This window comes from Symphalangus syndactylus, chromosome 23, assembly GCF_028878055.3.
Source record: "Symphalangus syndactylus isolate Jambi chromosome 23, NHGRI_mSymSyn1-v2.1_pri, whole genome shotgun sequence".
Taxonomy (NCBI): Eukaryota; Metazoa; Chordata; class Mammalia; order Primates; family Hylobatidae; genus Symphalangus; species Symphalangus syndactylus.
Window position 1 is genome coordinate 62,454,644 of NC_072445.2, and position 8,758 is coordinate 62,463,401.

At 41.3% G+C, this 8,758-nt stretch overlaps 1 long non-coding RNA gene across 3 annotated transcripts in view; it reads right to left on the reverse strand.

Moving 5' to 3' along the window:
- The window catches only part of LOC129472870 (uncharacterized), a 343,454-nt gene that overhangs the window by 333,066 nt on the left and 1,630 nt on the right, over window positions 1-8,758 (reverse strand). For 2 of the 3 annotated variants that reach the window (XR_010119199.1, XR_008654116.1), the window contains exon 2: window positions 7,879-7,970. This is a non-coding gene — a long non-coding RNA (uncharacterized lncRNA). The remainder of the gene's footprint in view (window positions 1-7,878; window positions 7,971-8,758) is intronic. The other variant, XR_008654114.1, reaches the window with a different exon arrangement.

An 8,758-nucleotide genomic window follows, 5' to 3' on the forward strand; every position in this document is an offset into this window, starting at 1 on the left:
TAAAAATACAAAAAAAAAAAAAATTAGCGGGGCGTGTTGGCGGGCACCTGTAGTCCCAGCTACTCAGGAGGCTGAGGCAGGAGAATGGCGTGAATCCGGGAGGCGGAGCTTGCAGTGAGCCGAGCGCAGTGCACCACTGCACTCTCGCCTGGGGGACAGAGAAAGACTCCGTCTCAAAAAAAAAAAAAAAAAAAAAAAAAGAGCTCCTGAAGGAAGCACTAAACATGGAAAGGAATAATCGGTACCAGCCACTGCAAAAACATGCCAAATTGTAAAGCCCATCGATGCTAGGAAGAAACTGCATCAACTAATGGGCAAAATAACCAGCTAACATTATAATGACAGGATCAAATTCACACATAACAATATTAACCTTAAATGTAAATGGGCTAAATGCCTGAATTAAAAGACACAGACTGGCAAATTGGATAAAAAGTCAAGACCCATCAGTGTGCTATATTCAGGAGACCCATATCACATGCAGAGACACACATAGGCTCAAAATAAAGGGATGGAGGAAGATCTACCAAGTGAATGGAAAGCAAAAAAAGCAGGGGTTGCAATCCTAGTCTCTGATAAAACAGACTTTAAACCAACAAAGATCAAAAGAGACAAAGAAGGCCATTACATAATGGTAAAGGGATCAATTCAACAAGAAGAGCTAACTATCCTAAATATACATGCACCCAATACAGGAGCACCCAGATTCACAAAGCAAGTCCTGAGAGACCTAAAAAGAGACTTAGACTACCACACTGTAATAATGAGAGACTTTAACACCCCACTGTCAACATCAGGCAGATCAACGAGACAGAAAGTTAACAAGGATATCCAGGAATTGAACTCAGCTCTGCACCAAGAAGACCTAATAGACATCTACAGAACTCTCCACCCCAAGTCAACAGAATATAAATTCTTCTCAGCATCACATCGCACTTATTCCAAAATTGACCACATAGTTGGAAGTAAAGCACTCCTCAGCAAATGTAAAAGAACTGTAAACTAGTTCAACCATTGTGGAAGTCAGTGTGGCAATTCCTCAGGGATCTAGAACTAGAAATACCATTTGACTCAGCAATCCTATTACTGGGTATATACCCAAAGGATTATAAATCATGCTACTATAAAGACACATGCACACGTATGTTTATTGCAGCACTGTTCACAATAGCAAAGACTTGAAACCAACTCAAATGTCCAACAATGATAGACTGGATTAAGAAAATGTGGCCCATACTATGGAATACTATGCAGCCATTAAAGGGGATGAGTTCATGTCCTTTGTAGCAACATGGATGAAGCTGGAAACCCTCATTCTGAGCAAATCATCACAAAGACAGAAAACCGAACACCACATGTTCTTACTCGTAGGTGGGAACTGAACAATGAGAACACTTGGACATAGGGCTAGGAACATCACACACTGGGGCCTGTCCTGGGGTGGGGGATCGGGGAGGGGTAGCATTAGGAGAAATACTTAATGTAAATGACGAATTAATGGGTGCAGCAAACCAACACGCCACAAGTATACCTATGTAACAAACCTGCACGTTGTGCACATGTACCCTAGAACTTAAAGTATAATAAAAAAAAAAAAAAAGGAGATTATCCTGGATTATCTGAGTGAGCCCAGTGTAATCACAAAGATCTTTAAAATGTATAAGAGGAGGTGGAAGAGTCAGTACACACTGAAGCCATGTGAGAAAGACTCAAATGGCTTTGCTGGCTTTGAAAATGGAAGGGGACAACAATCCAAGGAATAGCGATAACCTCTAGAAGATGGAGAAAGAAATAATATGAACTCTCCCCTAGAGCCCCTAGAAAGTGATATAGGAGTTAAGAAGATATCACTTAGGCAGATAGTAAGGGTATGGGAATCCTCAGTAAGGCTTTTCTTTTTAATGAAAAGCAGCCCCAAATCATTTCCTAACAAAGAGCAGCCTATAAAGTCGAGCCGTAGACACAGAATAGATAACCAAGCTGGGAGCTTCCGTGGGTGAATGACAGCAGGAACTAGGGACTAGTACCATGTTCAAGATGGCGGCTCCATCTACCCTTCTCTGCCTTACGTGTACAGTAGGGAGCAGACAAGATGGTACTGGCCAAGGGGAGAGTTCATTTGCGTAATAAGATTACGGTGGGGCGACCAGCCTTCCCCTTGTGCTATGTAAACATCATACCTGATTGAACCAATCTGTAAGCCCCACTAAATCAGACACCACCTCCTCAAACCAAACTATAAAATCTGGCACATTCACTGCCAGCTGGTCTTTTCTGCTCAGAAGACCCCTCTCTATAGAGAGAGCTGTTTTTCTTTCTCTTTTCTTCTGCCTTTTAAGCCTCCATCCCTAAACTCTTCATGCGTGTCTGTGTCCTAAATTTTCCTGGTGCAAGACTACAAACCCCGGGTATATACCCCAGACAACATAGCCACTTCAAAAGGAATGCAGCACTGTTGACCATTTGATTATATCCCAGTGAGGCTCATTATGTTTGTATTTAATGTATGTATGTATGTATGTACGTATGTATGTATATATGTATGTATGTATTTAGTAGAGATGTTAATCTACTCTACTCTCTATGTTACTCAGGCTGATCTCAAACTATTGTCCTCAAGCTATCCTCCCACCTCAGCCTCCCAAAGCTCTAGGATTATAGGCATGAGCCACCATACCCACCCAAGACCCACTTTGAAATTCTGTCCTATAGAACTGTAAAATAAAAGAACTGTGTGGTTTTCAAGCCACTAAGCTTGTGGTAATTTGTTATAGCAGCAATAGAAAGCTAATACAGTTACTTATATACACAAGATGGACCAAAGTGAACTAATACAAGTTAAACATCCCTAAACTGAAAATCTGAAATCTGAAATGCTCCAAAATCCAAAACTTTTGAGCACTGACATAATATCACAAGTGGGAAATTCCACACATAAGTACTTAACACAAACTTTGTTTCATGTACAAAGTTATTAAAAATATTGTTTAAAACTACCTTCAGGCTATGTGTATAAGGTATTTATAAGGCATAAATGAATTTTGTGTTTAGACTTGGGCCCCAGCCTCAACATATCTTATCATGTATATCCAAATATTCCAAAATTTTTTAAAAATCTAAAATCTGTGAAACACTTCTGGTCCCACACATTTCACATAAGGGATACTCAACCTCTAGAACGGACAGAGAAAAAGAAATAGTGATAAAAAATAATTAGAGTTTTATTGAAAGGAAAAGAAAGAAGGAGGGAAAATACTTTTTGTGAAAGAAACTGAGTTCACACTTAGGATGACTACAGGGTTATATCACTGCATCCAATGTCTAACAAGCAGTTTGAAAAATGAGAATAAAGCATAGGTGAGCAGTTAATTACACAGATATAAACATAGGGGACAAGTCCGTAATCTTATATTAAATTGATTTCCTGAAGAGGAGTTTATACAAAAGATCAGGAAAACAGAGACTGAAACATGAACATTTTGAGGACAGGACAAGGAACAGTGAGGTAGGAGAACCAGTCAGTACAGTAATACAGAAGTCAAGAAAGAACAAAGTTGCAAAATGCAGCTGGTTCTCAAAAGTTCTAATTGCAGCCGTAAAGAACAGCCTAATAAATGTTTATTTAGGTTGAACAATTAGTGTCATAAACCCTTCAAGACTTCATAGTAGAGGAGTGGAGGAAGTAATGCTTATCTTAGGTAAAAACAGGCTTTAGCAGTTCCCACTCACTTGCTCCTACATCCCTGGGGGCCATCTTTATTTTTACTCCACACCCACCTGGCCACAGAATTTAGCCTTCTTTAAATTCATCTGAAATAATGCACCTATGCAGGGCATTAATGAACAATGCAGATTTACTGAAGCTTTTTAAGAATATGAAGTGGTGGAATTATAAATCACAGCCTCCATGAAACAACTTAAATACTCCAGTGAGATACAGAACCTATAGTCTCCCAAAAGCTCCCTTCTCAGCCATATCACACTGGTGATTCTCTTTATTCTCTCCCTCCTTCGTTCGTTTGTTCTTTCTTTCCCTCTTTTTTTTTTTTTTGAGACAGGATCTCACTCTGTCACCCAGGCTGCAGTACAGTGGTGCGATCTGGGATCACTGCAACCTCCGCCTCCCAAGCTCAAGGGATCCTCCCACCTCAGCCTCCTGAGTAGCTGGGACAATGCGCATGCATCACCACACTCAGCTGATTTTATTTTTGTTTTGTTTGTTTGTTTGTTTGTTTTCTAGAGGCAGGGTTTTGCCACATTACCCAGACGGGTCTTGAACTCCTGGAATCAAGAGATCTGCCTGCCTTGACCTTCCAAAGTGCTGGGATTACAGGCAATGTGAGCCACTGCGCCCAGCCTGGATTTTCTCTAGCACTTTAAACTTCATCACCTTCCAAGTGGTGAACAAGAATTAAAGTGCTCTAAAATTCCATTGTCCCAAGTGGTAGATAGTAGTCATATGTGCTACTGAGCACTTGAAATGTGGCTAGTCCAAACCAAAATGTGCTGGAAGTGTGAAATATACACCGGATTTCCAAGATTTTGTATAAAAAAAGGATGTTAAAGTATCTCATTAACAACTTTTTATATTGACTGAGTGTTGAAATGATAATATTTTGGTTATACTGATTTAAATAAATATATTATTAAAATTAATTTAATCTTTTTTTTTTTTTTGAGATGGAGACTCACTCTGTTGCCCAGGCTGGACTGCAGTGGCATGATCTCAGCTCACTGGAACCTCTGCCTCGCTGGTTCAAGCCATTCTCCTGCCTCAGCCTCCTGAGCAGCTGGGATTACAGGTGCCCACCACCACACGCTGCTAATTTGTTTTTACTTTTAGTAGAGATGGGGTTTCACCATGTTGGCCAGGCTGCTCTTGAACTCCTGACCTCAAATGATCCGCCTGCCTTGGCCTCCCAAAGTGCTGGGATTAGAGGCATGAGCCACCACACCCGGCCTCATTTCACCTTTTTAATGTAACTAGCAGAAAATTTAAAGTAGCTTCCATGGCTCATATTATATTCCTATTGGACAGCACTGTTCTGGAAGTAAAAAGAACTTCATGTTAATAAGACTAACCCTCCATGGAAGGCAGTTTAAGAATAATCTTCTAAGAGGCTAATCAAATTATTTCTTACAAAAAGAAAACAAAACACAGAAACTTTGACCCAAAAGGGATTCAAAAGCCAGGTGTTAAACGAGCAAAATATTTCTCCATCTCATTACATATGCTACCTCTTTATGAAGAATTTTGCCCCATGCCAATTATCAGTACTGGGAAAGAAGAGAAGTCAGGGCTGGTGTCCAGGTGGCCCGGTTCTGTGAACCTCTATCCATTCAGGAGACAGCAGAGAAAAGCTGATAGCCCTGGAAGCCAAGCAACCTACAGGGGAACTGAATCTATAACCATAGCCTCATTAGCATAGCCTATAGCTCCCATTGCATCCTGTAGTTAATTCCTTTATCATTAACACAAATCACACTATAATTACTTGTGTAATTAATTATCTCCACCACACAAGGCTGTGAGCTTTGTGAGGGCAGGGACCCATGTCCATCTTGTTATCCACATTCCCAGTAGCATGCAGAGTAAGTGCTCAATAAGTATTTATTAAATGGATATTTAATGAAAATCAAATTAACTAGTTTTTCTGCTCAGTGCATCTGGAACCACATATCTATCAATGAACTTCCTAGTTTGAAAATGCTATATAACCTATTCCCTATGGAAGAGCTAGAAAAGTGACAACTGATGACTATATATAAATGGATTATTCTAATAATAGTAGGTGATAGTAATAAGAATATTAATAGCTAACTTTTACTACGTGTTTGTCAGATAATAGGTGTTGTGCTAACCATTTAACCATCTTTAAACATCTTTCACTTACTCATCACCACAATTTACCACGTAGGTACTACTGTCATTCCCATTTCAGAGATGGGGAGATTGAGACTTAGAGAATTTAAGCAATTTGCACAAAGACACTCAAAGAGCAAGGGGTGGTGCAAGGATTTAAATTTAATCTGACACTAGAATCTGAGGCTTAACTATGCAAGATGATTCTTCACAGACACATGACTAAGTAACACCAATTGACATGAACTGACATTGTTGATCACTCCTTCCTCCTTTAAACATTGTCTTCACCTGGCTTTTAGAAGACTGTACATTCCTGGACCCATTGTATGTCAATAGCTGCTTCTTCTAAGTCTCCACTGCTGGTTTCTCTTTCTCTCTCCCCCAGCTCACATGACTTGATTATCTAGGACATTCTAAAATACATAAAAAAACACCTCCCAAAAATTGCCCCTGGGAAATGGAAGGCATTTATCCATAGGTGCCCATTCCCCATTGGTGGATCATTGCCTGGGGGTGTTAACGCCACCAAACTTTCCAGGGCCAGCCAGATGTGTGTGCGTGTGTGTGTGTGTGTGTGCGTGTGTGTGTGTGTGCGTGTGTGTGTGTCAGGAGTGATGGCATCTCAACCCCATCTGAGCACTGTTCCTCAACAGGATACTTGCTGATGTTCACAAAACAATGTCAGTGTTCTATCAGGCCAATTTCCTCCAGTTGATACAATATATGGTAGGACCAGTGGAATCCCATGGTCATGTGTCATTGTCACACCTTTTTCACTATAAAGTGTGTCCTCTAGTTGGAGGCAATACTTCAGAAAATCATGTGTTTGGGCTGGGTGTGGTGGCTCACGCCTGTAATTGCACCACTTTAGGAGGCTGAGGTGGGCAGATCACTTGAGGTCAGGAATTCACAACCAGCCTGGCCAACATGGTGAAACCGTGTCTCTACCAGAAATACAAAAAAAATAGCCAGGTGTGGTGGCGGGCACCTGCAATCCCAGCTACTGGGAAGGCTGAGGCAGGAGAATGGTTTGAACCTGGGAGGCAGAGGTTGCGCCACTGCACTCCAGCCTGGGCAACAGAGTGAGACTCTGTGTTGAAGGAAGGAAGGAAGGAAGGAAGGAAGGAAGGAAGGAAGGAAGGAAGGAAGGAAGGAAGGAAGGGAGGGAGGGAGGAAGCGAGGGAAGAAAGGAAGGAAGGAAGAAAGAAAAGAAAAGAAGGAAGGAAAAGAGAGAGAGAAAGAAAGGAAAGAAAGAAAAGAGAGAAGGAAAGAAAGAAAGAAAGAAAAAGAAAGAAAGAAAGAGAAAGAAAGAAAGAAAGAAAGAAAGAAAAGAAAAGAAAAGAAAGAAAGTCAGTCAATCATGCGTTTGTAACTCTATTATATAATGATACTGACAGAGGCACCATGAACAAGACCAGTCATATCAAGGGAAGTGTCAGTTCCGTAAGTACAAACCACGGCTCTCTCCAGGAAGGAAGGACTTTTGTGTAATTGCTCTCCTTATGGAATTTACCATCAATCTTTGCTGCTGATGGGCTGGACATCCAAAGAGGCAGTAGTCATATCAGCTTTAGTAAGAAAGAGCCTTAATTATTGGGCCATGCACATGTCCTCCCCTTAATATCACTAAGAAAGTCCTTGTTGTCATCTGACTGCAAAGTAACCCACTTCCAGAGTCCCGAGGAGCTGCATTCTAGACTTTCTTCTTACATCAAATTTCTTAGCTTGGTTTCCCTCAAAACCTGAGACAACTACTTATGTGGGGACAGGTAATTTGGGACGTGATCCTAGTGAGAAACAATGAGAGAATGGAAGGGAGAATATAGACATAATACAAGAATATGTTATTGAAGTTGCTGTGGTGAGAAACCAGAACTCAATTTCACTGGGACTTTTTGAAAAACACACAGAATGGCCTACAAAACTATCTTGCTCGAGTGTGAGAAGCAAAAGCATTTATCTATCAGTGACTGTCACCCCTCGGTTGAAGGGCCCCAGATGTGTTGACTTACCAGCACTTGAAAGCTGTGCAGGACAGGAGCTGAGAGAGCTACTGCTGGAATGTGTGAAGTCCGAAGAACCTCAGGGAAGACAGCAAAGAGGCCTGGTAAATGTGGGAGAGGAAAAGCTGTCAGGGAGAAGAATATGGAAGATTGCATGAAACTGCCCCCCGCAACCAAGTCAGAAATGAGAAGTGATGCTCAGAAGATGTGAATCAAGACACCAAAGGTTTCTGATACTACAGGATTATTAATTTCTTAAAAATTTAAAACCAATTCATAGGACCAGGCGCGGTGGCTCACGCCTATAATCCTAGCACTTTGGGAGGCCGAGGTGGGTGGATCACTTGGGGTCAGGAGTTCGAGACCAGCCTGGCCAATAAGGTGAAACCCCATCTCTACTAAAAATACAAAAATTAGCTGAGCATGGTGACAGGCGCCTATAATCCCAGCTACTTGGGAGGCTGAGACAGGAGAATGGCTTGAACCCAGGAGGCAGAGGTTGCAGTGAGCTGAGATGCACCACTGCACTCCAGCCTGAGCGACAGAGTGAGCCTCTGCCTCAATCAATCAATCAATAAAAAACAATTCATAGCTGCAAGTCTTTAATTTTGTTTACTACATGGTTATCACAGGAGTAAATGGCAAGTATTGTAAGAGGGTCGATACTCATTAAATACCTACTCTATAATAAGTACTACTCCAGATAGTCTCTCGTACATTTCACATTTGACATGTAAAAATATTTCACTGACATGGTAGTCAGAGAAGAGCCAGGTGACATTTGAGCAGTGACTGGAAAAAAATGAGGAAGCAAGCTCTGTGGACATCTGAGAGGGCAGTGTTCCATGCAGGAGGAACAACAGCTACAAAGCACCGATGCTTGCTGTGC